At 37.0% G+C, this 21,095-nt stretch overlaps 1 long non-coding RNA gene across 12 annotated transcripts in view; it reads left to right on the top strand.

The window, feature by feature from the left end:
• LOC309666940 overlaps positions 1–21,095 on the top strand; it is a 302,552-nt gene that overhangs the window by 186,724 nt on the left and 94,733 nt on the right. The gene's annotated exons all lie outside the window — the stretch shown is intronic.

Genomic DNA, 21,095 nt, shown 5'->3' with positions numbered 1-21,095 from the left:
TGTGCAGTTTTCAAATAGCAATAAAATACTTTGGTACCACTCATTAAGCGTGGTCCTAGGGCTTCCCTGGTGGCGCAGTGGTTGGGGGTCTGCCTGCTGATGCAGGGGACACGGGTTCGTGCCCTGGTCTGGGAGGATCCCACGTGCCACGGAGCAACTGGGCCCGTGAGCCACAGCTACTGAGCCTGCGCGTCTGGAGCCTGTGCTCCGCAACAGGAGAGGCCGCGACAGTGAGAGGCCCGCGCACCGCGATGAAGAGTGGCCCCCGCTCGCCGCAGCTGGAGGAAGCCCTCGCACAGAAACGAAGACCCAACACAGCCAAAAATAAATAAATAAATTAATTAATTATTAAAAAAAAAAAAAAAAAAAAGCGTGGTCCTATATTAGGTGATCCATTTATAGTATAGAGTTCATCAGGTAGATCTAGAGACAAAGAGTTCAGAGTACAGCCTAAGTGGTATGCCTTTTTGGTAAGGTCTGTAAAAGTGAGATAGCATCCGCATATACAGTCTCTGTTCCCTAGCTCTTTACAGAGTCTAGCTTCTTTAAAAGTTCTGTAGGGGGTGGTTTCTGTGAAACTTCCATTTTTAGGTTTGACATAAGAGAGAATTTTAGATATATATCTTTCTGGTCTGTATATTGTTTTTAGTCTAAAATGTTGCTTAATGATTTAGTCCAATTACTAAGGAAATCAACAGAGTAATTTACAAGTGACTCTTATGAAAGGAAACTGGGTGACATCTAGGAAAATGAACACAAACCCTACAGTCATTTTGGTTGTGTGTGGTTTTTCTTTTTTTTTTTTACCAAATCATAAGCAAATTATAGCCAGGCATTGAATTTATACTAATGAGTGACTAAGGATGCCAAAGTCAATGTTAAAAACGGAATCTTATAAATATCTCAGTTAAGAGATAGCAAGTGTCTGTTAAGAATCCATAATCTTTATAACAGCTAAGAGGAAAGAAAAATCACTGTGAAAAAAAAAAGCATGCAGATTGAAGTGTGACAATTGTGGCTCTTGTTTGTGGGTCTTGCATAGGTCTTGCTGTTTACAATTATCTTTACAGAAAAGTTTTGAGTGGAAGCTCTCTCTTCCCAAATGTCATCTGCTTGCTTTTGGACCATTCCTAAGAATTTTTCTAGATGGAACATGATTCAAAGAAGTTGTTTGTGTTTTCAACTGAGAAATGTGAATCTAAAGACTAACATCTTATAGACCTAGAGTCTGTCATACAGAGTGAAGTAAGTCGGAAAGAGAAAAACAAATACCGTATGCTAACACATGTATATGGAATCTAAAAAATTTTTTTAAATGGTTCTGAAGAACCTAGGGGCAGGACAGAAATAAAGACACAGATGTAGAGAATGGACCTGAGGATACGGGGAGAGGGAAGGGTAAGCTGGTGTGAAGTGAGAGAGTGACATTGACATATATACACTACCAAATGTAAAATAGATAGCTAGTGGGAAGCAGCCGCATAGCACAGGGAGATCAGCTCAGTGCTTTGTGACCACCTAGAAGGGTGGGATAGGGAGGGTGGGAGGGAGATGCAAGAGGGAAGGGATATGGGGATATATGTATACGTATAGCTGATTCACTTTGTTATACAGCAGAAACTAACACAACATTGTAAAGCAATTATACTCCAATAAAGATGTTATAAAGAAAAAAGACTAACATCCTAGAATTTTACTATTATGTTAGTTGTTAACAGCACCTGATATGGTTTTGTCAGATAAAGAAAATTTTCTTGTCATGGAAGTTTTACATTTGCAGTATACTGTTAAATTTATCTTCTTTTATTATTTACAAATATTTGAATTAATCTTAGTGTAACTTTTTATGTATATGTTTAGATATATATACAACTATGCAAAGAGATGATGAAGTTAAAGTTTTTAATCTTATCTTTCCAATATAACTAACTTAATCACCTGTACATAATCAGTATGTATATATCATTTTAACATTACCATTTCAATAAACTAGAACAAGTCCCTTAAAGAACAAAGTGGATTTATTATCTTATATGCACATTCCTGTTTCTCTATAATCATTTTATTAATTACAACCTTTAATTAAAGGAGCTAACTTTTGTTTTTGTGAATAATTTCTAGAAAAAACTAGGAGGTAGTACATCAAGAATTATCTAGCTATTTTCTTCCCCATAAGCACATTTTATACAGCTTTAACATTTCAAGATGACAAACATATGAACAATAACATTTAAGGGATTTGTACATCCTTTTAATATATATTCATTCCATATATAAAAATAAGAAAAAAAAGATTTATTTAAAACAATATTAGTGACTAATGTGTGTAGTTTCTTTTTCTTATTTAGTACTTGTCTATCTATAAAAAGATAATTTATTAATTACAACTTAATATTAGGCTGAAGTCTTAAAGTTGACTAGAAACCTGGAAATTATGAGTTAAGTTGACACATTAAATCCTTGTGATTTATAGCATTAAAAGAATACATAATATTAAAAAGATAACTATTATTCAATTTCATTTAGTTAAACATATTTTGGTATATATTTGTACTCTAAACCATTTGTAAAAATAATAATTTAATGGACTCATTGAACTAAAGTAAGATTTTTAAAAAGTTTAAAACATGAGAAATTAAGTTCAAATCATGTATTAATTAAAATATTGTGCTCACATTACTTTTTCTGGTAGCAATATTATGGAGAGGGCTAAAATTGTTTTAAGCTAAAATTAATCACTCTAATTTACCTAAGTAATCATCTCTTTATATTTCATGTACTTAAAAATACAAACTAACCTCTGTATTTATATAACAGAAAAATCAATTAAGGTTGTGAATTCATGTCAAAAGCTCTAAATGCCTAGCTTATCTTTTTATCTAACAAGATCATTATCCAAACTCACAGGTAAACTTTTTCTTCTTATATACAGTTTTGGCAAGTTAAGAAAACACAACGTTAGAGCAATTTGTTTTTGTTTTTGAAAATTCTTGACAGTTTATCTGTGCTAGATATTCCTAGAATGTGTACAGAAAAACAAAGCAATTATTTTTTGATCAATTAATCCGTAAAGTTACAGAAACAGAAAAAGAAACAGAAAAAGGAGTTGGAAAGGAAAAAAGAAAAAAATGAGAAGCTTCATGTTTCAGACCAATATTAAATTATCACTGCAAAAGACGAATTACCTTGTCCTCTGCAAGCAGAGGGGAAGGTTTAGCTTCAGGAAAACTTATTTTCACACACACACATAAACACACACACACACACACACACACACATAGACATATAACAGAAAAAGAGTGAGAGAAAAAAAATATAGTTAAACAGTAAGTCAGAATTTTGGCAACTCCATCAAGCTGTGTGTTTTTTAATTGTACATCAAACTTTGAAGTATGGTCATGTCACAGGGAGAGTTTCCTGTTTTAAACAAAGAGATCTCTCTTTGAGACAGACAAGTCAGAGAATCTTTCTATAATCTCTCTATTTGTTTTATTGCCTCTCAAATAAACATTCTTGTTCATGCCAAAAGTTTCCCAAAGGCCACTGAAATGTCAGATTATCCTTGGTGGAATTATGTTGGAGAGTTACACACATGAGTTAACATGTGAAAAGAGACCCTTATAATCGGTAGAAGTCAGAAAGAGGTAGCAGTTCCTATTTCCTGTCTCTAGACCTTGCCAAAGGTAAGTTGTTAACAGCTGGGAGCTCAGGGCAGACAAAACTAAATAAAGCATTTCTAGGGACACAAAGACCTGTCTCAGGAAAGTCCATAAATATTTATTTAAAATCAACTTTATTAATATATAATTTATGACAATAAACTACATCTATTCAAAGCAATTATAAATTTTGTCCAAAAATGCCGGTCTTACAAGATCTTCTGAACCCTTTTGTCCTTGGTGATAGACTTGCTGGGCCTACGCCACTCCTTTCCCCATAAAATTTTTCTTACAGACTCATGAGAGAAGGGCCGACAGAGATATAAACCAAAGTGTTAGAAGAAAAGGCTGTTTTCTACTTGATAATCAAAGAATTCCTAAAACCCTTTATTCCTCATTGAGAAAATAAACAATCTTTATGAGCTGATGAAAGGAAATTGGAGCCGAGACGCAATTTAAGTCGTACCTCACTCTTGGGGTCAAAGAGACTCCCAGCCAGTCCCAACTTAGAGGATGAAGAGCTCCCCATATTTCTTTTAAATGGAGAAAAGTGATTTTATGGTTCCACTGGGAATCGAATTTTCTGTGTGTCAAACACGTGTGATGACGACCACAACATGGAACCTGAAGATCCAGCTTAGAGAATCAAGGAGCCTCACGGGAAGGTACTTCTCCAGGTGTTGTACAGAGGATGAAGGGATCTTGACTGGATGCCCATGGGACCTCTACGTTTGTCAATTGTTGAAAGTCTACTGGAAATACCCATTAATCAAGGAAAACTAAGTTTATTAGATGAGGAAGGGCATCACCTTGGCAATATCTTAACAGTGTTTCAGAAGGGGGAAGTCAGGGTAGGATATCAAACAGGGTTTCAGGGCCTGGACTGGGAAAGTTTTCAGTCAGGTCTTGTAAGATAGAGTACGAGTTGGGACTGGAGAAAGTGTATTACATAATAGCTTTGGATTGATGGGCTCTGAGAAGCCAGGGCCTGGAAGCTATTCTTGACGAACAAGCTATTAGTCTTAATAAGTTGGCTATTGGTTCACATTCTTATCCTCAAGGAACAAGTACTTCTGGTGCAAGTAGGTAAGTTAAATTTGCTTTGCTTTCAAAAGTATTGTTTCATGTAGGAACAGAAAATTACGTTGCGTTCAGTTTTTATTCCCCTCCACCACCCCCGGCCCCAAAGGAACTTGTTTCAGGTTTCCAGAGAATAGGACTGCAAGATTATTCCAATAAAAGGGTTATAAAACGGGGCTCTTGTAAGGACTCAGACTTTAAAACCACCCTATTTGGGAGCCCAGTAGTAGGATTTAGCCCAGTGACTTCCAATTAAATTAGCTAAAGTAAATATTTTTTAGTGTTTATTGATTGACATACATACAACTGTATGATGGACTATTTTGCATTCGGTAATGATTTTTGTGTACATCTCTGTTTTGTAAACACATTAACTCCATGACCAAATAGCAAATCATCTTGAATTGACTCTTTAGGTTCCTTCCTATATCTACCAAGTGCACAGGCTGGGATTTATTGCCGGAGGTTCAGTTAGAGGAGAAATGAAGTGGTGGTGATGATGGTGATGACTGTAGCATCATGACAGAGTGGCAAATAGTAAGGCCACAGACTGCATCAGGAACCCACATCATCAGAATCAATAGTAAGGCAGAATGATACACCAAGAAAGGAGACAAACCCCTCACAATGCATGAAAACATCTGGATGCCCCTCAAGGTAGCAACTAGAGCTTCAGCATGGTTGAGGTCCTAAGGAAATAAAGCAAGTTTCTATATGATAATGGCTTTAGAGAGAAAAATAATTAATTACCACCAATGGAAATTTAAGCCACTTTGGAGCCATATCAAGAGAAGAGAAAAACATGGAGCAGCAAGCTCCAGCAATGACACTTGTACTGTCTCAGAGCTAAAGACTACAGTTATTGTCACCCGTATTTCCTTGACTGAGCTCTCTTGTGCCAGGTAGGTGGATGCTAAAAAGATAAGGGTCGCATTCACAGAAAAAAAATGAACTGTTAAACTCTAAAGGCATGTCAAAGGCATTATTACCAGAAAGCATTAAGAATAGATGAATCTGACCCATAAAAAAAGGACCATGACAAAATCTGAGAGCTGGTGTAAGTTGCTCTTGAGCTCAGGGAGAGAACAAAGATTTATAAAGAAAATCGCATTTCCATGGGCTATCTTTTTTTTAAAAAATGACTTTTAAATTTTAATTTGGTCATTTGACCTTTTAGAAAAATTCTATCTTAATTTATAAAGTCACAAAGGAGATGGCTCCATAAACTTCTAATTACTTGCCACGTGTGTCAGTGCTTTCTGATAGAAATCACCAACCTTAGAAATCTCAGGACACATGACCAGGTTCTAGAAAGCAAGTGGCTTTGTCAGTTTCAGTAGGGCTGTACTTGTGCAAATGTTAACGGCTAATCAGGTGTGGACTATTTTACCTGGAAGGAAGGAATCACGTGGCCCTCCAGGTGATTCCTTTCTCTGTTTTGGGATAGCAGCTGCTCGTGGCACCAAGTCCCGAATATCTGTCTTCGAAGGCACAGAATCTTTAATGATCCCTTATTGGAAACTTTCTGGACTTTATTTCTTATAAGTGAACTTAGTGGCAGTTCTCCACAGCTTTCTGAAGGAAAATAACCATTGAGTATCATTCTTGAACCTGTTAGTTTATTCCCTGGGGCTTCAATGAATTCAAGGAAAAACACTAGCCTGCAGTCAGTCAGCCTGGGGCTGTAAAGTTGTCAGATGGCATAACCAAGGCATAGTGTTTGGGTCTGGCCAGGACTTGGATAGGAAAACTCAAAAGAAAAAAAAAAAGTTAGTGGAACACACATCTGTTATGCACCAGATGGCAGCTGTTATTTCATCTCCTGTGGAACTTTTTCCTATAATTCTTGTTACATTTCTTCTACTGTAGTACTTCTGGGTTTTAAGGAAAAAAAGCAAAATATTTTGGGGAAAAAATGAGTGAATGTAACATTAAAACCAAGGCTTTAATTGTTCCAAAACTCAGGATTTGCAGAGTTAAGGTTCCCACAGCAATTCTCCAACTGTGCAGTGTGTATTATAATAGGAGCCCTCATTACATAATCATCAAACCTCGGGTAATGTTACAGAGTGTTCAGCAGATAAAGGGCACAAAATAATGGAAAGGAACTGCACTTTTTCTCTAATCTTAGATGTACAGAGAATATTGTGTTACTGCATAAATATTACATGATCATGTAACAAAATATACTAATGAAATACACAGTTGCAAAGCAAGAGTGCAAGGGTTGAGATTGCACTGGGAACACATAAATTGATTTTCTTATTCTTTGCTAATTCAAATTCAAACTTGATTTAGCATTTGTGTCTTTTTATGAGAATATAATATGTCATGGGAGACCTGACAGTTTTTAATGGTTTATAAAATGGTGCTTAGGGTCATATAGACATACAACAATAACACTGTCTTTCATGTCCGAAATTTCTGTCCCTGACTGTGTCTTAAGCATTTCATTATTGACCTAGAGGCTAATTTCTGCACAATGACGGTTCTTCCACCTTGAGAGTATGACACATTTGTTCTTTATATTGAGGACAAAGATGTTGCCTTTTGGGTTTGGTGAGTTTCTGCCTATGTTTGTCGGTGACTTAATATTTGTGTGCAAATTTGTCAGCCTATTGTGATAGACACACTCCGCCAAATGATTCAAAACACTTTTATGTAGCACCTACTTGTATAAAGAGCTCTGTTCTAGATTCTGATGTGACAGAAAGAAATCGTCATGGTCTTGCTTTTTAAGAAATTAAGACCTTCAGTTACTGATGACAGTGTTAATTATATTCACTTTGAGTCAGGTTGCGTTGTGCACCCTAAGCATAGCTTTGACAGCACTGGCATATTACATCTCATTACATTTTTTCTTTCATTTTACAAAAGCTCTATTTTATGCAAACATCTCTTGTGATTCCTACCACTGCTACATGCTCTTTTTCTCCCCCTTTCTTTCCGTATTTTTATTAAAAAATTTATTAACACTTTATTTTCTTAGAGCATTTTTAGGTTCAAAGAAAAATTAAGGGATTTCCCAAATACTCCCTGCTCCTACACACTCACAGCCTACTTAATTATCAACATCTCCCACCAGAGTGGCACATTTTTTTTTACAATTGATGAACCTACATTAACACATCATCATCACCCAAAGTCCATAGTTTATATTACAGTTCACTTTTGGTGTTGTGTATTCTATGATTTTGAACAAATGTATAATGATGTATATCTATCATACAGAGTATTTCCAGTGCCCTAAAAATCTTTTGTGCTCTGCCTATTCATCTCTTGCCTCCCTCCGCCTTCCCACCAACCCCTGGCAACTGCTGATATTTTTCCTGTCTCCATAGTTTTGTCTTTCCAGAATGTCATATAATTGGCATCAGATGATTGCCTTTTCAGATTGGCTTTTTTCACTTAATAATATGCACGTAAGATTCTTCCATGCCTTTTCATGGCTTGATAGTGCATTTCTTTTTAGTGCTGAATAATATTTCATTGTCTGGATGTACCACAGGTTATTTATCTGCCCATCTATTAAGGACATCTTGGTTGCTTCCAACTTTTGGCAATGACGAATAAAGCTACTATGAACATCCATGTGCACCTTTTTATGAGCACATGCTTTCAACTCCTTTTGGGTAAATACCAGTAAGAGTGTGATTGCTGGATCATATGGTAAGTGTATGTTTAGTTTTGTAGGAACTACCAAAATTGTCTTCCAGAGTGGCTGTGCTGTTTTGCATTCCCACCAGCGATGAATGAGAGTTCCTGTTGCTCCACATCTTCACCACCATTTGGTGTTATCAGTGTTACAGTTTGGGCCTTTCTAATAGGTGTGTAGTAGAATCTCATTTTTGTTTTAATTTGCATTTCTCTGATGACATATGAGGTGGAACATCTTTTTATATGCTTATTTTCCACCTGCATATCTTCTTTGGTGAGATGTCTGTTAATGTCGTTTGCCCATTTTTTAATGAGTTGTTTGCTTTATTATTGAGTTTTAAGAGTGTTTGATTTTGGTATTAGTGTAATGATAGCTTCATAGAATGAGTTAGAAATTATTCCCTCTGCTTCTATCTTATGAAAGAGATTGTAGAGAATTGGTATATATTTTTTTCCCTTAAATGTTTGGTAGAATTTACCAGTGAACCTGTCTAAGCCTGGTAGTTTCTGTTTTGTAAGGTTATTAATGATTGATTCAGCTTCTTTAATAGATATAGGCCAATTCAGATTGTCTATTTCTTCTTGTGTGAGTTTTGGCAAATTCTGTCTTTTAAGGAATTGGTCCATTTCATCTAGGTTATCAAATTTGTGAGCATAGAGCTGTTGAGAGTATTCTTTTATTATCCTTTAATGTCCACTGGTTGATGATCTTTTTTTCTGGTATTAGTAATTTGTGTCCTCTCTCTTTTGTTCTTAGATTGCCTGACTAGAGTCTTATCAATAGTATTGATCTTTTCAAAGAACCAGTTTTTGGTTTTATTGATTTTTCTCTGTTGATTTCCTGTTTTTAATTGCATTGATTTCTGCTCTAATTCTCATTATTTCTTTTCTTCTGCCTCCTTTGGACTTAATTAGCTCTTCCTTTTCTGGTTTCATAAGGTGAAAACTTAGATGATTGATTTTACATCTTTCTTTTTTTCTAATATGTGCTTTTGATTCTACAAATTTCCCTCTATGCACTGCCTTTGTTGTATCCCACAAATTTGGTAAGTTATTTTTTTTCATTTTCATATAGTTCATACTACATGCTCTTTATAGACATGATTGGGTATGTGGTTCTTTGTGTGAGGTTACTCTCAACCTTGTTATTGGCATACCACTAATATCAATATTTTGGCAGGCAAAACAACCTTTATAGAACCACAGAATATCAGAACTGAAAGCAAAAAAAAAGGTATTTAAATCCTTTTGAAAATGAGGAAATTGAGGCTCAGAGACGTTAAGGAGCTATCCAAGTTCACAAATGTGTTAGTGGCAGAGTGTACTGAGAACAGCTCTGCCTCTTATGTGGTATATCTTCCCTGTACACAAGTATTGGATGTTGGGTAGTGGTTGGTTATATGGTCACAGAATAAATTTGTTTTCAATTACATTTAGCACTTAAGAAGGTAAACACATTTTGAGTAAGAAACAAACCAAAGGCCTAAGTGAACATCAATATATGAAAATTTAGACACAAAATCCTAGTAGAAGAAATAAAAGTAAAAGAGAAATATTTCTAAATAAACACTTTTATCAGCATTAAATGATACATTTTATTTATTCAATTCCATTTATTTAAAACTGTGATTTGACTTTCACAAATTTTTCTTGTTCATTTGTTTTACAAATGTCCCTTAGATTTTATTTACATAATTTTTTAATATTATTGAGGTTCATGATGAAATTATAGCTTGTTACAGATAATTGCTTTCTTTATTCTACATCCCATGAGGTTAATTTTGTAATTCAATTATCAAATAACATAAACTTAGTAAAAACTATTTTATCGAATTACCTCAATACCATAGGAATATGTGCTTTATTAAGAATGATATAAATATACAAATTTGAAATACCCAAATAATTTTAAAATGAGAAAAATTGTCTGTAAATATTGTGAGAAAAAATTTTAGTGAAGTACCCATAGTTGTTGATAAAACATAGAATGCTCACTACCTACTGTGGGTTTTGCTTAAATATTTCTAAATATGAATTTGCATTTTCCTTAGTGGTAACAGTCAACTACATCTCCAACAAGGAAGCAATGAAATGGGGAGTAATTGGAGGTATGGAAAACACCAACTATACCAAAATTTACTGCAGTAGTTCTCAATGGAATCAATTACTAGACATCTGAGAAAAATATTGATATTTATAGCACAAAACAAGTGTCCAGTAGTATATAAATGAGATAAGAATAAAGCAGTATCGTACTTGAGAAGATGGTTGCAAAGATCTGAGTTATCATATTACTGTGGAGAATTAGAAAACTGTGGACTAAATGGTGAAAAATAATGAAAAATATATATATAGAAATATACCTTGTGAAGCAGTAAACAATGAAAAAAAACTTTGCCCCGTAGTAGTTCTTAATCTATTCTAAGCCAGTAAAGCAACAATTTCCAAAGCGTTTCAATCTGCATCAAAATATATTTATTTTAGGCATGCCACAGAGACAACCTTTCCTCTCACTTGACATTAAGTCTCCTCCAATAATATTATGTAGTCTTTTTACAACATTTGAACATTGCCTTGACATAAACAGAGTTAAAGTAGCCAAGAGGGCTGTTGGAAGACTCTCCCATTTCAATTTTTCTATCAAGATACAGAGTGTTCATTTTGTGGTATGAAAGCAGTGGCTGATGATTTAATCTATCATGTGTATGTAATGAAGCCTCCATAAAAAACCAAAAGGACAAGGTTCAGAGAGCTTTTGGGATGGTGAACCAGTGGAGAGTCCAGGAAAGTGCTGCCTCTGGACGCATGGAAGCTTCAAGCCCCTCCCCAACACCTTGTCCTATTCATCTCTTCCATCTGGCTGTTCTTGAGTTATATCCTTTTGTAATAGACTGGTATCTGAGTTCTGTGACCCACTCTAGCAAATTAATCAAATCTGAGGAGGAGATTGTGAGAACCTGCTGGGAACTTCCAGTCTATATTTGGTTGTCAGAAACCCAAGTAACATCCTGGACTTGTGATTGGCACTTGAATTGGGGGCAGTCTTGTGAGACTGAGCCTTTAACCTGTGGATTCTGATGCTATCTCTCTGTTGTGTGGTAGTGAGGGAAAAACCCACACATTGGAAGTGGAATTGGAGGCAGAAGTGTAAGTGTAGAGCATATATTAGTTTGGAAAGATTTTACTGATTGATGAAGGGTGGGTGATCACCCCATCAACAAGTTCTGAGATGCCTAAGCAAGAGCATGTCAGAATTCTTGGGAAGAGCGGGTGTTCATGTGCATTCTGTTTGAATATCCTGGAGAGATAAGGACAAAAGAGAGAGAAGGTATGGGGTGTAGGCGAATGTTATGGAGTATAGACATTTCCTAGATGTCTACTCTGAGACCTTGTATTAGACTGAAAGAACTGAGGCTGAGGGTGAGAGCAAAAGGGAAGAATTACAAAGTTGAACATAACGTTAAGCCGGCCTTCACAGATATTGAATTATAATGAGAGGGTCAAAGACACACCACTTAAAACATCTCTTACTCTGTAATTTTGCCAAGACTTGCTCTTTGACTGGGCTTTCAATATTCTCTAGAAGACTCTACCTTGATAAGAGTGATCTGTATCATTTTGGATGCAGACAGCAGGATAAAGATACCTGTTGAGTCAGTATGTCCATAAAGGCCGTGGTCACCTGACCAGATGGGCCCGAAGGTCAGATCCAGGACATTCTCTCTGTCTATAAGGAGCAGCAAGATGCTGTAAAACTGAATTTAATCAAGGTGACAGAAACATTTGCATGATTCTAATTTTAATTAAATGTACAAATACTTCAAAAGTTTTGAAGTCATGCAGAGAATCATAGGTGAAATATGTATGTGTTAAGAAAACGATACCCTTAAATTTAAAAAGCGATAATTTTCCTAACTTAAAGAGTTGAATTTCTTAAAAATAGGAAGTAAAACATACCTCGTCCCACGTGGTTTTGGTTAGGCCTCAATATTACTTATGTATATAGTTTTTTTTTTTTTTTTAAGGAACAACTGGAATAGCAGACCAAGAAATGGATAACTAAAAATCTACAGAAAAAAGTAAAATTGATAAATATTCAGTGTGGAGAAAAGAATGGAAGAGTTGAGATTGGCCTAAAAATACTAAAGGAACATTGACAATTGGACATAGATTAATTACTTTCATTAACTAATAAAGAATAGTTTTAATTGCAAAGTAAAATATCTTTATAAATTATTATTTAAAGCAAAAAAAAATGTTAATTAGAAAAAACCAAGATAACTAGTAAGCTGTCAGGAAAAAATGGTGGGATGACTTTTTTGAGAATACGTTCAGAAGATGAGAATCTAATTTTTCAAACCCTGCCATTGTGTACAGGGCTAGAATAGCTACAAATGTGGAATATTTAGCCCACACTACTGGAAGTATTTTCTTATCTCATACGATAGCCAACCTAACTATTTCATCAAACTTTTTAATTTGCTGGAAAAGATAAACGAGTCAGTTGAAAATAAAGACAGTATTTACGCTTGACTAGTCCTATTAAATTAATAAATATATACTACAAAGTGTTCAGAGATTGTAATGTTAGAAACAAGAGAGTAATTTGTTCATTTTCCCTTACTTTTCTCTTATAGGGTAAATCTTTCCAAAAAGTTCTCAAAATCTATTTTTATACATCCATTTGAGAGGTGTTTTCAACATCTTGTAGCTCAATTGTTAAGTCCATTTCATGGATCGGAAGCGAGACAGAACGTCATGCTGAAGATTAAAGAGAAAGAGGGAAAGACAAATAGAGAGAAGCCATGAGAAAAATAGAATAAAATATAAAACCTGTTGGTCCTCTTTCCACAGGTCTTTGATTTATTAGGATTGTGCCCTATAAAGTTATGCTCAATCAGAAAATTATCACACCCCCCTAATATATTAAAAATCAACCCCCTGTTCCCTCTTCTTTCCTATTTTCTTCCAAGCCCCAGCTCACGCCTCCCATTGTCTGTGAATGACAAGGTCCCTGTTCACGTGTTGGCGAATGAGGTCTCTCAGGGTGTTTGTCACTGTCATGTTTTGATTGTTTGTCTACAGCACCCAGACTTTGTTCCATCTTTGGCGCACAGATATTGAAATGAAACAGTATGTCGGGAAATCCAGGTTGCCTTTATAACAAAGAGCATGTTGCCTCTTTAGGGAACAATGAAGCACGATGAATAGCTATTCAGTTTTTTGTAGTACTTCCAGCACTGGATAAAGCAAAAATCTGGCCCAACGTTGAGAGTGTCCATCTCTTTTGTAACCAGTACTGGAATGGTTAATTACTTTGCGGTCTCCAAGAAGCAACAATGAGCCAGCTCCTGCCACTACATCCCCACCAAAAACAAAACTGACAGATCGCACTCCGCCGCTGAAACAGATGGTTGCTTACAGGGCTGACAAAGCTAACATAAACTGCAGAGGCTTTCTTCTCTGCCGCAGCCCCAAAGAGGCAAAGAGGTGAAAAGAACACCTTCCCTTTGGAAGGACACACACACACACACACACACACACACACACACACACACACACACACACACACACACACACACACACACACACACACACACACACCACCACGAAATCTAAACTCTAGCATGCTGCTGCCTCATAAACTGTTGCAAAATCTTTAGCCATGGGAGATGGCATTCAGGTGAAATTGAAATATGGCCCTGTGCGTTTCCACAAACACGAAGAATAATGGACTTTTAAAATATTGGAGTGGACAGAAACCAGGCAAATAGAAAATTATGAAATGCGATATACTCTCTTCTTAAATGGCGCGGTTCTATCCCCTTTAACTTCATCTCTATGTGCAAGTTCCTATTGTGTTCACTCATTTCTCTTGTCCTCTGGGTTTTCCCACAGGCTCTTTTTGTCATTTCCAGTGAAATGTTCGTAGCTGAAACATGTCTCCTCCTGTGTAACTGTGTATATCCTTTTTGTCTGATTCATGTTCATGCCAGGAAAATCAAGCCTTGTATGTTTGAAATGTAAACATTGCTTCTTGGTGTTCCAAATCATCAATTATCATGCCTCTAGTTATACATAAAATTTGGATTCCTCAGTTTGGACTCTTTCACTTGAATGTTTTAGATGAACTGATGTCTATTTCTGGTGAATGACATAGCTATCATTCCGTTTGGATGCTCTGCCCCAAAGGAACTGACCTGCGGAGTCTTATTTTTCCAGGATCTGATGATTCATCACCTTTACTGTGGTTTACACCAAAAAGTGGGTAGGTCAGGGAGCAGAGTAGAACTCCATTCACTGCCAGGCTTCAGGGTATCTGTGTTAATGATGGATAAAAGTTCTCAGCAAATAGCTTCTGTTATCCTCAGCTCTTCAAAAAAAAAATCCTTACAAATATTTACTCCAGTTGTCTAGTGGGCATCTCCTGCAAAGCCAGGCTTTACTTTAAAGAAAAAGCTGCTCTCTGAACATGTGCTTCTGAAATTGCTTCTTCCAACATTCTATAATGTATCAACATCCATAATTGGAAATTCTGTTCCTACTTTATGGATGTGAAAAGTACAGAACACTGGATCTGTACTCCATGATGACAGGATTTGGCTCTCTACTATGGTGGCTTATAAATAATAAACTATATTTTGCTTGTGTGAGCGTATGTCCATGACCTAATATATTAAACACAGGGTGACATATTTTTTTTATGTAACCCAGATGTCTGGAGGTGGTAACTTTCTCCAAAAAATGAGCATGAAACTTGGACTATTAGATTTGAAGGGAAGTTGGTGGCGAAGCTGCCGTGGGGAACTCCTGGTCATCCTGAGTGGTCATGGTCGTCTCTGCTCACGACCACGTTCAGCTCATGGCAGAATTACAACTGGAACCCAGGGACTGTCACTTCCGTTCACTGTTCTGCTTTGAAAACATAATATTAATTTCTTTATTCTCCTTGTCTTCGGATACTGTGGTACAAGAATTTCTTTGAGGTCCTGAGTTCCTTTCCTGCCATTTAAAGCTCATTTGAAAATTGATAATAAGCAATAGATCATCTTTAAAATGTAAGTCCTACAGTTTATCTTTTTCCATCTTGATACTTAACAATTATCCCAATAAAACAAGGAAATATTTTTACCTGTGGAAATTATTGTGGCAGATGTTCCTGAATTTTATTCTTTATTCTCACACACGATCAAACGTATACACACAAATACTTATATATTTATCTCACTGTCATAAGTGTAGAAAATGAATTTTAAGGGAATCCTCATAGTCTAGATGCCTAAGTAGTATATTCATTAAGTATTTGGATGTTGGGGGTAGACTGAATTTGTATCCTGGCTCTGTGATGGCTAATTTTATGTATTAACTTGGTAAGGCCATGGTACCTAGCTTTGATCAAACATCGGTCTAGATGTTGATGTGAAGGTATTTTTTAAGATATGAGTAACATTTAAATCATTAGAATTCAAGTAAAGCTGGTTACCTTCCAAAAGGTGGTAGGCCTTATCCTATCAGTTGAAGACGTTAAGAGAAAAGACTAACATCCCTTGAGAAGAGGGAATTCTGCCAGCAGACTGCCTTCAGACTCAAATGACAACATCGACTCTTCCCTGGGTCTCCAGCCTGCTCTGCAGATTCAGACTTGCCTGCCCCTACAAACACGTAATCCAATTCCTTAAAATAAATCTCTCATAATGTATATGCATCCTATTGGTTCTGTTGCTCTGGAGAATGCTTTCTAATACAGGTTCCATCATTTAATAGCTAGTTGACTTTGAGCAAGTTATTTAATTTTCTGTGCCTCAATGGCTTCATTTCTAAAATGGATATCATAATAGTACCTACATCATTGGGGTGTCATGAGGATTAAGTGACTCAGTGTAAATAAGATTCTCAGAACGGTGCCTGACACATGGTTAATTGTTAAGTCCTAGATATAACTGTTGCTATTGTTACCATGTGTAATATATAATATAATTATATATAATAATAATTATTATTTTTAGCCATACGTAGCAAAATGCTATGGCCTATGAGAGATTTTGGGAGTGGTGTCTGTTAAATCAGCAGCAGGTTTTATTGAGCACTTACTGTGTGCCAAGCTCTCTGTCGGAGAGTAGATGTCACAGTGGTGAACAAAACAAACAAGTTTCCGCTCAAGGGGAGCTCACAGTGTGGTGAGGAAAATAAACTAACAAACATAGAAATAAATATATAACTTCAAACTGCCTTACATAATGTGCAAGAAAACCCATGAGTTTTATGGGAGAATAATCTAGAGTTTCCATATTAAAGATGAGAAAGGAACTCAAGCCAGGCATCTCTGAGACTTAGAGTCTGAGGCCAGAAGGCTGAGTGTGGTTTAGCCCGAGGGGCAGGTTGAGAGGAGCGGGACCAGCAGAAGAACTCTGGGTGTCTGGGCTGAAGCAGGAAGGAGTCTAGAAACTTGAGGAGAGAAGGGAAGAGGGAGTTGGGGCAGAGGAGTGATTGCAGTTGAATGTACTTCAGCTTCAGTTTGTAAAAACCCCAAATGGGGTAAAAATCCCATTGTAAAGATTTATACCTCATCCCATCCTAAAATGTATTATTCTGAAATCTATTACTGCCCTTTCTTGTTTTCTTTAATAATTATACCTATCCTTTTTTCTTATCCCTATTGACCAAATTGTGACTTTTACTTTGTATGAGATCTTATCTCTCTTCCCTTCTTTCTTTTCTTTATCATTTTCTACGTATTAAAAACTCCTTTCATCACTGTGAAGCCTGGGATCTGGTTTCATGTTCGCAGCTAACTGGGTACCCAGTTCCTTTGATCTTATCATTCCTTGGGAGGGGTGTCCTTGAAGAATGTTCTTTCAATGCATTTGTCCTTAAGTCACTCTTATATGTGCATATATCTATATCTATAAATATCTATATATACATCTACACATTAGAAAGAGAGAGAGAGAAAGATGGGGATAGATAGATAGTTTGAGTCTGGGATAAAAACAAAGAAACATTTTTTGGGTCTTTATTTTTATTTTTATCTTTTTGTAGACAGTACTGTGTTAAACAGCATTTAAATTAGTCCTGCTGAGCAAGGTTGCTGCTAATGGATTTTGCTTTGGGGGGAAGTTGGCATCTCTGTTTCCCACCCTGATTTCTAATTATTATTGCCTTTGTCTTTCAAATTCAGCTTTGAGATCATAGAGCTTTATTTATCCACAACCTGATGACTTGATGATAATTTTGAGGACTATTTTCCGAGATGCCACTTTCTCGTGATTTCTGTTTGTAGTGAATTTATAGTTATGAATGGAAATGTTCAGTTGAATCTGATCTATGGGTCGTTACGAATGTGGAACGTTTGGCGTGTGTGTTGATCTTCCTGCCTTTTCTGCAGTGTACCTCTTCTGTGATTCATGTGTGAATGGGAGGCTGTTTCTCTTCAGTCTCTCCCTTAAATCTCATCTCATATGCCTCACAATTAGAGTCAGTTGAGGAGGTGAACTCGATGGAGACCACTGAGTGATTTTACATGCTGTGGGCTGCCAGCACATTGTGACTCCCTAGGGATCCCTGGAACCCATTACCAACCCAGTGAATCACTCACTCTGTTTGCTTTTCCACAAAAAAAGAAATGTGCAGCTGCTTACTTCTGCCATGGACTTTGGAATTTTGTTCCCTTTTCCATCTGTCTTTTGCGTAAAGAAATTCTGCCTGAATAATTACTTGTCTGTCCCTTTTGCTCGTTCCCAACATCATCATTCTTCAACCTTCTGTTTCCAATTAGTTCTTATCTCAAACGGCTTATTGGCATCAATCTGTTCTCAGCATCACCAAAGTGCACAAAACTACACTGAAATGTGGGGGAACCTCGATAAGGCTGAAACTTGCCCGTCAGTCCAATGGAGTCTCTGATTTCACCCGAGCGCCTTCCTTTTCTCAGGAAACCTGAGACAGGAGATGGTGTGGAGACGTGTTATTGATACAGCACATTTTAGAGCAAAATGACATGCCTGAGCCTTGCAGGGACTGTGTCAGGCCTGTGAAAATAGCCATTGTTGGACATCTGGTGTCGAAAAGAGCTGTTTCAAAACAAGTTCTTAGTGTTAAATCATGGTGTAGACAGCTTCCGAGCAGCTGTCCACTGCTGGAGAGAGGGTGCCCTGAGACCTGCTTGTCCATGGTTTAAGCCTTGCTAGTCACTTCAATCTGCAAAACTTTGTGCCACAGGTGCATGGCTACAACTGGGCCAATGGAACCCGGCTGCCATTACTAACCAGCTAGGCATGAAGACAGAGCGGTAATAGGATCAGGCAAGAAAAATAGCACTTTTGAGAGGGCTAGTGAGCTTGGTTGGTTGAAGTGTGGCATGAACAAGTACAAGGATACGTGTTTGATAACCACGTAGTTACCTATGTTCAGAAAAAGGGGGTTTTAAAGCTTATCTCTCCATTGATTTGTTTTTCTATAGAAACTGACATCCAGGAGTAAGAGTATTACATGGTTTTTCCAAAGTCATAGCTAATTAATGGTAGAACTAGAATCCCAATTTTGTCTTTTAACTACTAGTAATGTGCTCAGCCTAATGAATCACACTGCCAAGACCACATCTGGGAGAAATAGTGTAAAGCATAGGTCAAAGCCAGACTTTACATTCTATGAGCATCTGGATTTGCCATTCTCAGTCATTGTTTTGCCCCAGGATCAAGTCCAATGCTTAGCACATAGGAGATATTCAACAAATACATAATTTTTTTGGTAAGAATGGAGAAATGAATCTAATTACGGCAAGAGACTAGTGTGTGTTGAGTGCCTCCTATGGGCCAGACACTTTTCACAGGGATTTGATCCTCATCTTGGTAAGGGGTCCCTGGGACAATTCCATCTTCCTGGGGTCTAGACTCTTCCAAGGAGAAGCTACTTTGTAAGGAGATTTTATCTGGTCACAGAACCAGCCCTTAAGGAATTTAAAAGCCATAGGACTTAGATATAAAAATGTCTGAGGCATTTGACTCTGACACCACAGATCTGTGAGTTGCTGAAAATTTGGGATTGGGTTTTAGCTCTCATTTTAAAAGATGTGTTTGGTTGGGGTTGCTTGGAATATCATGGGCCCTGTCCTCCTGGCCACTCTTGACAAACTCCACCTTTGAACGCTTCCTCACTCTAGATGTGATCTGGCTGCCTCACCCCCCCACCCCTTCCTGCCCCATCTCTCCTTGCCTCAAAAGAGCCGGACTCTACCCGGTCCCATTGGACCTGTAAGACTGGCAGTTACTTATAGACTTTCTCTGGGATAGTCTGAGGCCACAGACATGAATTTGGCCTGACATCCTGCTCATATCCTTCCTGGGGTCTCCTGATAGAAGTTCTGTTATTTTTCTGGCTTGTGAGAAAAGAAGAGAGTTTCTAAGGGTGAGTGGCTGTCAAGATAACACTGCAGTCCTTCTTTGCTCTCAGTGTGTCTCATGCCTGCCCAGAGTGGTGAAGGTGTGTAACCCTGAACATGCCTAGTTGACTGGAATTCCTTCCCTTCCCTTATCTTCTCAATGTTGGAGGAAAAAGATAGCATTAAAACTTGCTTGAGTTTCCATGTACACTGTGAGTGTCAGCTTCTATATATATATAGTGGTTCATTTGTGTTGAAGGGAATAAAAAGTTATTTTACTTCCCCTAGAATAAACAAGTTAACTTTAAACAATGAGATAGTTATTATCAACCCTATTTACCCATGAAGAAACCAAGGTTTAAAGAGATCTGCATGCGTGTGTGTGTGTGTGTTTTCAGGCTTCCTCAACTAGTGAATAGGAGGAACCAGAATGAAAATACAGGTTGGTCTAATTCAGAAACCCACATTCTTTGTGCTTGACCACACTGCCTTTACATGAGAGAAGATAACATATGAGGGTCAGTACTGTCCCCTTCTTGTAGATAATAAACAAGATAAAAGGAAAGTAATAGTTGATTTGCAAAATTATAGCCCTTTTCATTTGTACAATTGCCTGAGAGAGAGAGAAAGAGAGAGGTAAAGGCACTGTCCATTCATATTTACATACAGGTGTATAAAGACACACACTCAAAGTCAGCAAAATTTCATGATATATTCATGCAAAGCGCTATTCTCCTAGGATATTCTCAGCTTTTTGAGACACTCCTTTACATTTTGAGACTCTGCCTCCAAAGGTAGAAAGTGTGATGGTATCTATTAAGAGGCCATTCTGAGCTCAGTGCCGTAGGGAAATCAGTGGGTTTAACCCACTGTCGCAGCTCCTGGATTAATTGGTTTACCAGATTTTAGTTTCAGTAAAAGTTTAAAACTCCACAAAAATTATCATGAAAATATTAGCAAAGTTTCTCTTCAGGAAATTGTTCTAGATAGTCTTTGTGAAATCTCTTTATCCAAATCTATTTGAAATGACAAAAAAAGTAGGTCCTATAAGCTTGTGGACAGAATAAAACTCATGATTATTATGGTTCACATATCTAGCCAAAGTGCGAGGTATGTTTTCAACCTAAGCTTCTTATTTCCCTCTTTTATTTATGCATGTATTTATTTTATATAGTTTTTAGCATTTAGAGACCACAAATCCTTTAGCAAACAGTATGTGGAATGAACTAGAGCCCCTGCTTCTCTGAAGACAAGAGAAGACTCAGTTCTAAACTTGAGATTACAATACTCAAAATGCTCACTAGCTGTGGCTGATTGATTGG

This window comes from Balaenoptera physalus, assembly GCF_965194825.1.
Source record: "Balaenoptera physalus genome assembly, chromosome: 9".
In the NCBI taxonomy this organism is placed as follows: Eukaryota; Metazoa; Chordata; class Mammalia; order Artiodactyla; family Balaenopteridae; genus Balaenoptera; species Balaenoptera physalus.
This window is presented reverse-complemented; position numbering and strand designations above follow the sequence as displayed.